The sequence below is a fragment of the Rattus norvegicus genome, chromosome 1 (genome assembly GCF_036323735.1).
Source record: "Rattus norvegicus strain BN/NHsdMcwi chromosome 1, GRCr8, whole genome shotgun sequence".
Lineage (NCBI taxonomy): Eukaryota > Metazoa > Chordata > Mammalia > Rodentia > Muridae > Rattus > Rattus norvegicus.
Genome location: NC_086019.1, coordinates 44,406,360 through 44,422,670, shown reverse-complemented (window position 1 = coordinate 44,422,670; position 16,311 = coordinate 44,406,360).

Sequence of the window (16,311 nt, the reverse complement as noted above, 5' to 3'; positions counted from 1 at the left end):
AAAGGTCACCCTTCAGAAGTCTGTGACACATTCCTGAGCAGGGCGGAGGGAGAGACAACCTGACCACTCAATTAGCTGACCCCATTCTCCAAAACTGCCGTGGTTTCTGCTCATAAAAAACAAAAAACAAAAAACAAAAAACAATTTTCACAGACTTAACCACAGATTTGCCAGAGATTAAAATATACAGAATTGCCCATCTCAAAGAGAATGGACCAATTACAGAAGACTTGAATCTCCCGAGCAAACAGGAGGACTCACTTATGTTATTTTTGCCAGTGTTTACTTCTACACTTTCCAGTAAATAATCATGCCCCTGCTCCTGAATTTCAAAGGTCCCCTTTAAGTTCTGGTACTGCTGATGATGTGTAAAAACAGTACCTCCAAAAAACTTGCTGTGTCTAGAGACAAGTGCATTGGAACACTGTCTTAGCATCACATAGAGTTTCCTCAGTTGCTGTAGTACTTTAAATGTATGTTTTATGTAACCAAAGGCTACTTGATGTCAAATAAATTATACTCAAGTACTCCTAACCTCATGAGATGTGCTCAGACTGATCTGGGGAGTGGAAGGGAGGACTCTGTTTTTGTCTGTGCAGGAATGCAGCTCATTCTGTCTCAGGGCTGAAATAGAGGCTGAGATTTCCTGCCATTGTTTCGAGCTTAGCTGCCCAGATTTTCTGCCAATACTTTTTCACTTTTGCAGATGGTCAGAGAGTCCAGTAGGAAGCGTGCTTTCTGCCCCCCTGCGACCCAGAGGTTCATTCCTCTTGCGTCAAAAGCTTGCTCACAGCTTTGGCTCTTAGTCCTGCTTCTCAGTGGCTTGGGAAGGATTGGTATCTTTCCCTGGCACAAATCCTCACAAGTGAGTGTTTGCGTCTGTGTGTTCTTTAGGTCCTGTGACTTACCCTGACACAACAGGAAGCTGATTTCTTTTCCCTTCACATAAAGGTCAGGTCTGCCGTTCTGCTTTTCACTGTTTCTCTGCTTGGGTCCTTCTCCGTGAGTCATAAGATTAGTTCAGATGAATATTCTCACCTCGAATACTCCAGGAATCACTTGCTGCCTTCATTGAGGCATCTACCAGAAGCTAGCACCTCCCTTGATGGCTTTCACTTGCCACACTTTTGCCCCGACCCTCTGTGACTATTTTATTTAGGACACTTTCCACCTCCCAGCTTTATGCTGCACGTCTTAGTCAGTGCTCTATTGCTGTGAAGAGACACTGTGACCATGGCAACTACATAAAAGAATGCGGTTAATGAGGCAGGCTTACGGTTTCAGGGGTTTTAGTCCACTATCATCACAGAGGGAGCACGGCAGAGTGCAGGCAGACTTGGTGCTGGAGAAGTAGCTGAGAGCTCTACATTTGGATCCAGATAGGTAGGCAACAGGAAGACAGAGAGAGACACTGGGACTGCCTTGGGCTTTTGAAACTCAAAAGTGACACACTTCCTCCAGTCAGGCCACACTGCCTAATCCTTCTCAAGAAGTGCTACTTTGGAAAGGGCAAGCATTTAAATATATGAGCCTATGGGGGCCTTCTTATGCAGATCACCACACTGTTTACATGCTTTTGCCTGTTCTGGTTGCTCCAGCAAAATACCACATACTTGGGGAAGAAGGTTTTAAAGCAGCAAAAATGTCACTTTCAGAGTCTGAAAATCTCAGTCTGGGATTCTTGGATTCAAAGCTTTGGTTGCTTTGGTGTCTATTAAGGGCAGTTCTACTTAAAAGTGGAGTCTTCTCACCCTCACCTAAGCTTGTAGGTGAGAAGGCTTGCCATTGGCTTCTCTCCTAAGAGAACTTACCTTACTCCCTGGACCTTGTCTTAGGCCCCTCCTCCTAAAGCCATCACTCTTCCTGTATAGAATAGTAATAACAGTGACAGGAAGAAGGTTTTGAATGTGGGATTCAGCCCTTCCTTAGAGTCTTGCTTCCTGTGTGATCTCATCATGTGGTACCTTCTGCCACAGGTGCTCTTCAGACAGCCCAGCAGACAGCCGGTGCTGTGGCCTTCAATCTCTAGAACTGTGAGTGAAACCAACCTCTTACTATAATGTATCCAGACTTAGGTTACATTGTTATAGCAACCAAAATGGACCAGTTGAAGAAATATATTTGATCTTGATACTGGTTTTCTATCTCCACTGGCTAAAATAACAACATCATCACAGTAGAACTTTAATAAATAATTATTAAATAAGAGAATATAATAATTTGAAGATATTTAACATGGAAATACTTCTGACATTCCTAGTCAGACTAGTAAATATGTCACTTAACGCTTCAAAACAAAAGGAAAATTCTATTCATAGACTTCGGTATTTTAAAGTTTTCACCTAACTTACAGAGCCGAGTTACAGAAAAAAGTGTTGTGGTATGTTTAAGTGAACACGCTCGGTGTCCTGTTTAGCATTTGTCTTTCAAACATACCTTGGGTTTATTGGCTCTCATGCTAAACTGAACCAGAGGAGGTCTCCGAGCTGGGAGCTGGGAGTGTTCCTAGAACATACAAGAACACTTCTAAAAGTTAAAAAAAAAAAAGAAAGAAATCTAAATCTGTTTTAAGAACTTCAACTTTTAAAAGAAGTCATCTGAAGGTTAAAGGTAAACAGAAACACACGTGGCTCCCCTCTTTAGATACCTCAAAGTTCATCTTCTTCCTCCTTAAACCTACTTTCTCTGGTGGCGGCAGTGGGCCGGTGGTGGGGGGGGAGGATGGCAAAATTAAGAAAGATCAAGCAATCAAAATTAGATTATTTGTGTGAAGAGGGAACTCCTGGTCTAGAAGAGTTTATAGACTGCAGTGGAAATAATAATAATAATAATAATAATAATAATAACAATGATGATGATGATGATGATGATGATGGTGGTGGTGGTGGTGATGATGATGATGATAATGATAAGTGAGTTCCCAGCCTGTGTTATATTTCTCTTGTCTTTGTGAGCTCCTAGGTGAGGCTGTAGTGAGAGCTGACTGGATTGAACTGAGGCACAGGCTAAAGCTGAAGACGAGGTGGATATGGCTCAGGAGCCTGCACCAGAAGTCAGATCCCAAGTTCTTCCCAAGTCTTTAGGACTCTCTACCCACGCTGTCATGTCAGCTGCAGTGACAGTTTGACTTCTTCCTTTCTAATTTAGATTCCATTTATTTTTCTGCTTCAGTCACTCTGACTGGAATATCTGGTATTGTGCTGGCCGGAAAGGGCACTCATGCTTGGTCCCAATCTTAGAGGCGATCCAGTTTCTGCCTTTGGATTTTAAATATACTATATTATGTTGAAATAAGTTCCTTCTATGTGTATTTTGTTGTTTTTACAGTGAATGGCCATTGAATTTTGTTAGTCTGTAATTACTGAGCGGCCTTGTGACTTTTATATTTGTTTCTGTATCACATTGATTTCTTTTTCATAGGTTGAAGAATTATTGCATCCCTAGAATAAGTCACCTCTGGTCACTATGTCCATTATCCATTCTGCACACTGTGAAGTTTGTTTCCTAGGATTTTCACATCTGTATTATTCCAAATGAGACATTAACTTGTAAATTTCTTTTCTTTTGGGTACTTTGGCTTTGGTAGGAGATTGATGCTGGCCTCAGAAAAGGAATTTGTTTGTTTGTTTCACAGTACTAGGGACTGAAGTTAGGGTCAACCATGTACGAAGTAAGTGCTTGGCCCGAAAGGGCACCCTTGCCTTGCTCCTGGTCTTAGATGAAATTCAGTTTTTATTCATAAAACTGTTTATGTCACTCAATTATATTCATAAAATGGTTTTGGAAAAGCTTATTCCATTTGGGGGAAGACTGTAAAAGATATTGGTAGCATTTTTGAATGTATAAATTCAATTAGTTAACAGGATATAAAAGCCAACATGTGAAAAGCAGTAGATTTCTATATGTAAATGAAAATAATCCAAAAATGGAAATTAAGAAAATCATCACAGTACCAGTAAAAAATACCCAGTAATAAATTTGGCAAAATTTGAATATTTATACATGTGAAATTTATTGAAATTGGACTTATACAATTGAAATTTATACATTTGAAATAAAACATTGGTAAAAGGAAATCCAGGAAAGTGCAAAAAAAATACTGTATTCGTTAATTAGAAGGACATTATTAAAATCTTTATCTTTTTGGATCATCTGCAAATTCAAGGAATCCCATGAATTTGGAAGGTATTTTTCTTCTTTTTTCCCTCTTCCTCTTCTTCCTATTCCTCCTCCTCTGCCTCCTTCTCTTCTTCCTCTTCCATAGGCGGTTTTTACTGTGGCTGTTGTTTTATTCTTCTCCAGAGAAGAAAGTCCTTGGTAAAAGTGGGAGGGTGAGCTTACACGAGGGGACTTCAGGATAGAAAGAAGGCGGCTTCTTCTGAAATTTACAGTCATATTTTAAGTAAACTTCTATTTTAGAAGAGTTTAGGTGTGCCTCATGTTTTATAGAATTTTATGACTGGGAATTTGTTAAGACTTTGTGTTATTTGGAAAAGGTCTTTCTTCAGGCATGCTGGTCACATAACTCGGCTGACTGCATTAACCTGCATCTTAACGTCTACTGGGACTGTGGAACTATAGCCTAGCACAGGCTTCTGACACTGGGGGTACAGTGGAAATTTCACAGAAGCCTTGTTTACATCTTCATCTCCAGGAGGCAAGGAAAGTTGACTCTCTTGCACAGCGTGTCTTTTCTAGAGCCTGTTTTATTGTTTGTCAGCCATCTTCTGGACAAATATCAACTCTTTAAATTTAATGAGATACAAGTAATAAATAAAATTATATGTATTAAATGATCACTGTAATGAAGATAACCAATTTACCTTTAAGGGGAGCTGGAGAGATGAGTAAACAGTTAAAAGCACTTGTTGCTGTTTCAGAGAACCAGGTTCAATTTCTAGCACCCATTGGTAACTCCCAACCGTCTGTAGCTCCAGTTTCAGAAGCTCCAACAGGCACAAGTGAGATTGATGTCATACATACATACAGTCAAACCCCGCATGCACATAAAGTAAAATAAATGTCTTTCCCTTGAAAATATAAGTAATTTATCTATTGCTCCAAGAGTTAAATTTTTTGCTGTATGTATGGTAAGAATTCTTAAGATGTAGCCTCTTAGCAAGTTTCACATATATAGTAGAGTACTGTAAATTTTTATTGATTATTTTAGAATTCCTTATGATGTGTTTTGATCATGTTCATCAACTCCTACTTCCCTGTCCCTTTCAACTTTGTTTTGCACCCCAACCCCCAACCCTCCCCCGACACACATACAGGCACAGAGACACACAGACACACACAACACAGATTCCAGTCTGTGCCCCCATATACTCCTGGGTATGAGGCCATCCACTAGAACATGATATCAAATCTACCAGGAATCCTAAAATCCTTAAAGAAAGCCAATTTCCCCACCCCCAAAAGCTGTCCATCGTGCCTCAGTTGGATGTGGGGGCTCATGAACCTCTTCTTACCCCACGTTAGAATGCTGACTGACTTGATCTGATGCAGAGCCCATACAGTCCATCAGAAGTGCCATGAGCGCGTGTGTGCAGCGGTCTTTGGTTCCAGCCTCCCCAGCCTGTCACTTTAAAATATTCTTAACCCCCTCTTCTGTTATAGTCTCTTAACCCTGGTGGGCGGGGTGTGATATAGATGACTATTTGTGGCTGAGCTCGTTCTCAGAACTTGACCAACTGTGAGTTTCCATGTTAACCGCTATCTATGTACTAAGAACCCCGCTGGTGAGTTCTGAGAGCTGTACTAATAGATAGGAAGCGAGTTTCTAACTTAAAGAGCAGTTTGGAACTGCGCCGTAAGAGGAGGCAAAGGAATAAGTGAAGTGAATGTGTGCAAGGTTTGGTTAATGGTGAACTAAAAAGAGGAAGTAAAGAGATCCAAACCTGATCCTGATCCTCCTCCAGGTTTGGGGGATGATAACAGTAAGAGAAATGGATACAAGAATGGAGAAAGGAACCGGACAAAGAGAAAACGGATCGCCCGAGTGCACAGAACAGTAAAAGGCACAACCGATAGGGGGCAGTGTTGTCTGCCCTCATGCTCTCCTTACTGTATGTGTATGAGATGACTGTAGGTAAAGGATGGGTAGGCTGGGTGGAGACACAAGATAATGGCATCTCTGGCAGATGAAGAACAAAAGAAAGGAGAACGAAATGAAAATAAAAGGAACGTGATCACTGGCCTGCATGTGGACTTCCTCTCCTGGCCAGTCACTGCTGTGTCTTTGTTCCTGGTCCTGACAGCATTGCATTGATTTTCAAAGATCCCATTATGTTCTTGTATGGGGGCCTTCCAGTTGCTCTTGGACATGGGGTTTCTTGACTCTTTCTGTAGACTGTGGTTGCTGAAGCAAACTCCACCCCGCTGTAGTTACTGAGTTCTCACCAGTGTCTGGAGAACCTGGTGGCCGTGCGGTGCCCCTTCGGGGCACTCTATATTATTTTTAGCACTCAGAGCTTCACCTTCTGTTGCGATGCTGTTGATATCCTTGCCTGCAGTCCCTCCCCACATCCCCCTTTTAAACATTTCTTCAAGCTATGTTTGTCACCTTCCTTTTCAGAGTGCTTTCGGCCAGTTTTCCTGGAGGAAAGCACCGCTGTGGTGGCGATACCTGCTTTAAAGGCTATCACTGGGTAAGTCCAGTCCAACCATAGAGAAAGTTCTTTGGTCAGAGTCTAGAAGAGATTTGTTGAATTGTTGATCTAGTTGACTCGAGATCATGGAAAATTAATTGATGGAGTGATAACTATTATTATTGCCTTTCATTCCCATCTTACTTGGAATCTCTAGTTGCATATGCATGCTGTGCGTGTGTGCGTGCTTGCGTGCGTGCACGTGCGTGTATGGTTTCTGTAGAGATAAAGAAGACTGCAGACGATCCCCTGGAGTTGAAGTTATAGGTTGTGACTCACCTGACTTGGGTTCAGGGAACTGAACTTGGGCCCTCTGTAAGAGAAGTGCTACTTTGAAAGACTGAACCATAATGTCCAGACCCAAATAGTGTTATTTAGCTGGGTCCATGAAGAACAGGTCCAGTACAGGAGTGCCCACATTTTTCATAAACACAACATTTTTCTGTACCCCATTCCGCTTCTGACTTCCCCACAGAGTTGATTTCTAATTCTCTCCGGGTATGAATATATGGTCTGTTAGATAGCATTTTATGCATTACAGTTAATCTATCATAGCAATAATATATTATATAAAAGAATAGTAAAAATTGTTTTTAACTTATTCAAGAAGAAAATACATTAGCTCTCATTAATGTGCACTAGGTTATATTTACAAGTCATTTATTCCCTACCCAATTTTTGTTATTTCTTTAACTATTTTACCTAATTACTTAACATGTTGGCTCTGATTAGTCCAATCCTTAAAATCTTATATGTTATTGTCTCTTCATTTTCAATTAAATTTCATTCATTCTTCCATATACGAAGTAATGCTTTTATTATGAATTTATATTTTTCTGGAGATAATCGATAGAACTTTTTTAAAATAAGCATTTTATGGAGGTCGGGCTACTTTGCTTTGACCGTGTGGCTGAGGGTGACTTCAAACTCCTGACCCTCTACATTCTAAGGGATAGGACTCAAGGCCATGCCCAGCTGTGTGTGTTGTGTGCAGCTTTGGGTGGGTGGCAGCCAGGGCAACATTCTGTAGGAATTGAGTGAACTCTCTCCCCAGCCCATGGGAATTTTGAGAGGCAGGACTGAAGCTGTTTTCCTCTTGAATGGACTTGCATATTTCTCTGTGCTGGGCAGTGAACCCACTTCTGTCTTGGGATGATGGGACCCTTTATTATGGTTTAGAGTTTCTCCACAAGTGGTGTCAATTCAAGCCCATACTTGCCTGGGGACAGTCGATGACTGCCAATTCTCCAGTTAAACATGTCTCCAGAAGTCTGGAGCTGTGGCAAAGAACACATTCTTTTCTTCACTCGCTGTCTGCCAGAAGCTTTTTTTTTTTTTTTAAATGAATCCTTTCACTAAAGTAGAATCCTTTTAAACATTACAGCTTTCTGTGTTTCAGACTAAGTATGCTAGGGGCCTGGTGCTATGTTTTTGTTTCTTGATTTCTCTTGTTAAATTCTAATCTTAGGGTTGGGAATTCAGTGTTTATTTGTTCCTAAACAACTTCCAGCATTTTGTTGTTAAGTGACCTGAGTTTCAGAAGTTTTTTTTCTTAATTTTGTTTTTGTGGCATGGTTTGTGATTTTCTTTTGCTTTTGTATTTACTCATTTATGTTTGTGTTTGCCTTTAGACATGTCTCTTCCTTCCCAGAGATTTCAAAATGCATTGAAAAGTATTAATTTTACCTCGAATCCTACAAGAAATACCAATTGCTTTAGGGGAAGAGGAGTAGAGAGAATGAGTTTGTGTGGTGGGAGAAGGCACAGGTTCACTTTAGATAGATTTTATTCTATCTCCAGAATGGAAACCTAGTACACAGGGGTCCCTATTTGACTGAAGTAGGGTTTCTAAAACTGCAGCCGTAGAGCTGCAGAAAACTCCCAGATTTAAGAGACATTTAGGAGATACACTGAGTAGGTGCTGATGAGATTAGATAGGTTGAGAGAATAAATGGTGTACTGCCTGAATGAAAGGTGCCCAGAGAAATGCCTAGGGCAGGTGAGGGTGCAGCTTACCTCAGACTGGAGCAGGCCATCTTTAAAGTGTCTGGAACACACATGGTATGCACTCACGGATAAGTGGATATTAGCCCAAAGGATCAGAATACCCAAGATATAATTCACAGACCACATGAAGCTCAAGAAGAAGGAAGACCAAAGTGTGGATGCTTCAGTCCTTCATAGAAGGGGGAACAAAAATATTCGTGGGAGGTAGAGGGCGGGAGGGACTTGGGAGGAAGAGAGGAGAGAGAGGGGAAAGAGGGGGCAGGATCAGGTATGAGAGAAGATGGGGATTATATGCAAAGGGTCGACAATTCGAACAGAGGTGTATAGCAATGGGGAATGAGGAACTGGGGGTGGCTACCAGCAAGTCCCAGATGCCAGGAAAGCAAGAGGCTCCCAGGACCCAACAGGGATAAGATTAGCTGAAATGCCCAACAAAGGGGAGGGAGAACCTGTGGAGACCATAACCAGGGGTTAGGCAAGGGCCTCATTTGGGGCATGGGGCCACCTACCCTTCTCAAAATTTACGGGGTTGGGGATTTAGCTCAGTGGTAGAGTGCTTACCTAGGAAGCACAAGGCCCTGGGTTCGGTCCCCAGCTCCGGAAAAAAAAAAAAAAAAGAAAGAAACCTAGCTCAAAGTTTTAATTCAAAATTGTTCCTATCTAATGAAAATACAGGGACAAAGTGTGGGTTAGAGACTGAAGGAAAGGCTATCCAGAGACTGTCCTACCTGGGGATCCATCCCATACACAGACACCAAACCCAGTCACTATTGCTGATGCCAAGAAGTGCTTGCTGACAGGAGCCTGAGATAGCTGTCTCCTGAGAGGCTCTGTCAGAGCCTTACTGATACAGATGAGGATGCTTGCAGCTAACCATTGGACTGAGCATGGGGACCCCAATGGAGGAGTTAGGGGAAGGACTGTAGGAGCTGAAGGAGTTTTCAACCCCGAAAGAAGAACAACAATATCAACCAACCAGACTCCCCAGAGCTCCCAGGGATTAAACCACCAACCAAATTGTACACATGGAGGGACCCATGGTTCCAGCTGCATATGTAGCAGAGGATGGGATTGTGTAACATCAATAGGAGGAGAAGCCCTTGGTCCTGTGAAGGCTTGATTCTTCATTGTAGGGGAATGCCAGGGCAGTGAGGTGAGAGTGGGTGGATGAGAGGAGGCGGATACTCAGAGGAGCAGGGGGAGGGGACATGGGAGAGGGGGTAACTGGGAAAGGGGATAACATTTGAAATGTAAATACATAAAATATCCAATAAAATGTCTGGAAGGGTGTTCAAATAAAGATTTTAGTTTAGAGCTGTGTGTAATGTCTAGATTTCTAAAGGGAAGTGGTAGGCTGTGCACACGAACCCCTTTAGGTCTCTGGGGAAGGTTATTATTGCTGTTTGTCCTTTGGAGTTTTTGGAGAGATAGTGTTGAGATGTTCCCTTGAACTTTAAGAAGCACTCATATTTAACAGTTAGATAAAGGCAGTTGAAAGATAGGAAAAGTTAGCAACCAGAGAAAAGGCCCAGAAGGATGTTCTCGGAAGAAGAGGAGAAAAAAGGCTTTAAAAAGGACAGAACCCTTGGGTGCAGGAGCAGTGTCCTGTCAGAAGAGAACTTTTAGCACTATGCCCTCCCATTTCTGGCTTTTACCTTCTTTGCTTCCTTGATGTTTTCAGAGCCTCAGATGGGTGATACAGAGGACCTATGTAAGACTGAGTGATCAGCAGTCAACTTGATCCCTCACAAGAGTGGGCCATCAACATTACACCATTGGTGGAGGAGGGCTCATGAGACTCTGCCTCCCAAGGGAGCTAGAGATAATCATTAACAAGATGACAGACTGAATGGTGAAAAACAGAGAGAAGGGGCGTCATCAGTGTGTCCACATCAGGAAGAACTCTTCATCAGGGCCAGTGACCCTGAGTCCACCTTTCAGGGGCTGACATGAGCTTTAAATTTATGTAGAGGAAGAATGGTGGCAGCTGGCTAGAAGCATGCAGACGTAAGTAGTCCTCGTCAGAGTATGGTTCTTATCTTTGTCTCCACTCAGGTGTCCCAAGGTGGTCCAGTAAATCATTAAGCCATTAGTCAAGTCACCACAGGAAAGTGGACCAATGCAGTTCCTACAAAGTGTAACAGTTCCGTTCTAGATAACCCTTTCTGGAAATACTTATCTTGCAAGCCTACCTGAGCTTGGAGGTTGATCCAGTCCCTTGTCACAAAGACACTCTATGAGTCTGGTTGTGTTCTGTAGTTCCTGGAATCTAAGGTGATTTCCGGGAAGAGATTAAGGACAGAGACTTATTTCTGAGCCTCAGGCCTTGAAGGAGCATGAGATAAGCCACAGATAGACATTCCTGGCCAGTGCCTAGGTAAGCAGGAAGCTAGGCCAAGATAAGAGAGAGACAGAGAAAGACAGAGAGAGACAGAGACATAAAGAGAGACTGAGAGAGAGAGACAGAGAAACAGAGACAAAGAGGCTGAGAGAGAGAGAGAGAGAGAGAGAGAGAGAGAGAGAGAGAGAGAGAGAGAGAACAGGTGTCAGACTTCCATTCCTTGGTTAGAAACCTTGTACGCTCAAGTGTGGAATTGGTGCCTTTTACAAAAAAAATAAAAATAAATAAAAAACAAACCACCAACAACAAAAGACTAGGACATTAGGACTTCATAGCTGTGAGCAGACACCATGACCAATGCAACTCTTATAAGGACAACATTTAATTGGGGCTGGCTTACTGGTTCAGAAGTTCAATCCATTATCGTCAAAGTAGGAGCATTGCAGCATCTAGGTAGGCATGGTGCAGGAGGAGCTAAGAGTTCCATATCTTCATTTGAAGGCTGCTAGTGTAAGACTGACTTCCAGGCAGCTAGGACCAGGGTCTTAAGCCCACACCCACAGTGACACACCTACTCCAACAGGGCCACACCTCTTATTAGTGCCACTCCCTGGGCGGAGCAAGTTCAGACTGTCCCAGACCCAGCTTTTAAGTGTCTGATACAACTTCAGATACATTTCCTGCAAACAAAATAGTCTGGTGTTTCCACCAGATGTACTTTTTGTTGTTGTTGTTATAAATAGAACATATTCTAAGAGTTAGAATGGAGTGGTTACATTAAAAGAAATATCTGGTTCTAGATTTTCCTGGTTTTCTTCCATCTGTATTTTCCCTATCATGACCCTCACAGGTCATTAAAAATTTTGAAAGCAGAAAGATTGCTAGCTCTGGAGTCATTGTCATTAAGTTGTGTGAAAGACTCCTTTCCTCTTACTTTGTCCACAGCCTCAATGCACAATTTCAGCAGAGAGCACAGTAGACAGCATCCCAGAAGCTCTGGGTATAATCAGTAGAATAGTATTTTGCTGGGAGTGGATTTTTTTTAACCATACATAGTTTATATTTATGGTCAACAGGCACCACTGATGCAAAGTGTACAAAACTTGAACAGTTTTCATCTAGCACTGAAATATTCTGATGTAGGCTGTAGTACAAGTATTAATTTGAAATGACTAATTTATTATTTATTCTAAACTTGCCTCTATCAAAATAATCTTAGCTGTATCGTATATCAGCATTAAGCATGCCTTCAGAAGGATAATGATAATGTATTTAATTTAGACTTGTTGGACATGTGAGTTTAGGTACCTGTGGAGGCCAGAAGGGGGCACCAGAATCCCTGAACCTGGAATTGCCGGTAGCTGTGAGTTGCTATTGTTGCTGGGAACAGAACTGCACTCCGGAACAGTAGCAAGTATTCTTTACTGCTGAGCCATTTCTCTAGAGCCTTCCTTTAACTTATTTAATAATATATCTGAGTTCACTATTGGATGAGAATTTTACGGCAGTATTGTGGTAAAAATCTGTTGCATCTTGATTGAGATTTTTAGAATTTTGAGAGCCTAATAAGCCAGGCTCAGCCACCTATGCTAAATTCATTAATCAAAGAGACAAACGGTACTGAAAACCAGAGAGAAGTTTATTCAATGTGACCATATTGGGGAAAAGGAGTAAACAATGAGTGTCAATTAACACTCACCCAGGCCAAGCCCATCCGGATGCTGATGATATGTAAATAGACAGCAAGAGGTTTGTACAGGTACAAGGTTCTGCTCCAGACATAGTCCTGCCCCACATGGGTCCATCTTGTCTTAGCTCCAACTACATCTGCAATGGGGTCAGATAACTTGTCTGAAATCTCTTCCCAGAAGAGAAGTCGTGCTCTGGTTAGTCCCAGGGGTTCAAGCTTTCTCTTCCTTCAGCACGAGAGTCCTGGAGAAATGTAATTCCTGGGGTCCTTTGCCCCAGTAGTCTGAGAGCCAAAGGTAAGGATGCTAGTGTCTCTTAGAGATCATCTCTCTGGGGAAGACGGCCATGATAAGACACACTCAAATAAATGATATACTTCAAGGAGATGGGTGGGGGATACATCAAATGAAAAAATATTTTCAATAAAAATGAGTTTAATATCATAATAGAGAAACACATAATATGTGCTACATCTTTTCTAGTTTTACATACCTTAGGTTTTTCTTTAATTCAAAGAGACTTTATTATGATGTTGTTTACTGAATGATTCGCAAAGTGCATTTCAAATTCTTTGTAAGATCTCTCCATTGACTATGGGCTTTTCTGCACTTAATGTTTTTATGTAAGAGGGTTCTAACATAGGTGAGGTCCCAAAATGGGCCAGATAAGATCTTTCATCTTTGCACAGTAAACAGGAAACAAGAGCATAGGAAGCCCGGGAGAACAGGAAGTGACACTAAGCTGCAAAATGAATAAAGCTGTGAATTAGTGGTGTTAAAGGAAAACCTGTACATTACACTCTGAGGCTCATTAAGCCAAATTGAAGTCAAAGGTGTTGAGGTCTTAACATTAAGCGGAGTTAAGCGGGAGCAGGAGACTCTGCTGTACAAGAAGATTGCCCTTAAAGTTAATATTTCAAAAAGAATGCTCTCAGCACTCCTTCCTTAGGAATGGTCAGTGAATCCTGTCCTCGCAGTCATTTCCAAGTTGACGAACGGAGCAGGGCAGGAGATCCGAAAGCAAGCTGGTGATGCTGTGACAGGGGCATCATGGGATACAATTTCAGGAAACCTCGGGTGACCAGTCGCCTTCTATTCAACGTGCTGTCCACATTTGACGATTTACATTTAAATTGGAGTAATCTAAAAAAAAATATTAAAACCTCTCCCTTTCTTTTTGTGCTGGCTCACATTTTATTTACTTGACCCAAGTTAGTATCATTTGGAAAGAAAAAATTCTTAATTGAGAAAACATTTCCTCGGATTGACTGGCCTGTAGTCAGTCTGAAGGGGGTTTTCTTGGTGATGATTGATGTGGAAGGACACAGGCCATGTGGGTGGCTGTCACCCCTGGGCAGGGGATCCTGGGTGGTGTGAGAAAGCAGGCTGAGTAAGCAGTAAGCAGTGTCCTTTCATGGTCTCCCTTCAGTGCCTGCCCCCTGAACTGCTTGGGCTCCTGTCCTGACCAACCTCAGTGATGACTGCTGCACAGAAGCATAAGATGCAGTCAACCCCTTTCCTCCTCAAGTTGTGTGTGGTCATGACGCTTCGGAATAACAAGAAAAGCTAAACCAATCACCAATCACGCTTCATGCCCAGTCCTCTGACCTAGCCCACAGCTGTTACAGGCGCATCAAAGACATAGGTTCTCATCAGGACCAAAAACGTATTGGGCAGTGCTGGTTTATAATTACCATATTTAGAGAATGCATTAGCAAATGATAGATTATGTCTTTGGGTTATTCACATTGTATAAATGTGACTCTCTAGCATTAAAAGACGATGCTGTGTTAAGACAGGAAAGTGGAGTTTGGGAGGAGGTATTTCTGCATTCTCACGTTACCCCTACTGAATGACCAGGGAATTATCATTACTTCTGGCTTCTGATCTTCTCTGGTTTCTGATCCTTTGTTCCTCTATTTATAAAGTGGAGTGACAACTTGATGACCTCACCATGGATTCATATTATAATTAAAATATGGAAAATGTTTCCCATGCCATCTGATAGAGAGTTACCATTGTTCTAGTTGACAGATAAGATAATAGTGTGAAAGGTCACGGGCATGCACATAAATATTATCCTTTTTAATAGGGTATGAATTCTTTTAGCATATGTGTGTGTGTGTGTGTGTGTGTGTGTGCGTGCATGTGCTTGTGCAGAGGTCAGAGAACAGAACAACTTCATTGTCCTTCCTTAAGCCATTCACCTTGCTTTTTGAGTTATCTGACTGAGACCTTCCATTTGCTGCTTAGGCTAACCTGGCTGGCCAGTGAGCTCCCAGGATCTGGGTGTCTCCCCCTCTCCAGTGCACCACAACCATGCTAGACTTCCTACTGGGTCCTGCAGATTGAAGTTAGGCCCTCAAACTTGTGTGAGAAGTGGTTTATTGACTAAGTCATCTCCCAGGTCCCAAGATTTAAACAACAACAGCAACAACAACAACAACAACAGCAACAACAACAACAACAACAACAAGACCTTTAACTTACAGGGCCTTAGTTCCTTTCTGAACTATGACACTAAAAATGTTTGTGACCATCTTAATGACAGTAAGGAAATGACTGGGCTATGCCAGGAAAACTTTGCCACAAAAGAGTCTGCGCTTCGGGAAAAGGACAAAGAGATGGTGTGGAGGGGAAAGACAGAGATTATAAAGAAGGCCCAAGAGCACAAGAACAGAAGAGGAAGAGCTAATCTCAGGCAGATTTCCTCCTGGAAAAGCACCAGCAATCATGTGACAGACAGCATAAGACCATGAGGGACAGGGCAGGACAAGCAAGTTCTCACTGCATGGCAAGGCCACTGGGAAACGCCTTTGTCCATTTTACCATGATGAATCTGTCTAAAAGATTCAAGGGACAAAAAGATCCAAGTAAAGAACCCACACGTGTCCTGGGCATCCTAGGGCTCAGCAAGTGTTCAGATTGCTGGCCGCCGTATTTTGTTATTCAAAATGAGCTTAGTGGGTTAGATGGTGACCATCTGGATTTCATATCTGCTCTTTGCCATAACCAATTTGGCTCTGCCTTTGGGAATGTTGCATCACCAAGAGACAGTGCAGTCAAAACAGCACCACTGGCAGGGGGAGCATCTGTGAAAAAGCACAGAGACACGTGTGACTATGGCCCCACCTGACATTATGGACTATGAAGTAATCCATTTGATGACGCTTCAGAACTGGGTCCTTCTCCGGTCTTGTGTGTATATCCCATGGGGCAAACATCAGCTGTCTGAAATGACCTTTGACACCAGGAGAGGCCAGAGGCTTGACAAGGAGAGCGAGTCAGACCTTTTCTATGAGATGGCAACTGCACAGACCCCAGAAGCCTTGGAATAAGTTGCATGAGAACTTGGGTTGAAAATGTTGAGATGTCTCAGATGCCTCAGATAGAGGTATTTGATCCTAGGGTACAAAGTTGGTACCTTTAGTAGTGCTTATAAAATCCCAATGGAAGAGTGGGCATGGCGACGGACAGGTTCTAGGGGCTCACGGAACAGACAGTCTGGCAGAAACAGAGAGCTCCAGGTTCAGGGAGAGACCCAGTGTCAATGAAATAAGGTAAAGAGCAATAGAAAATGCCTGATACCAACCTTTGACCCCCACAGTCACTTGCATGGGTG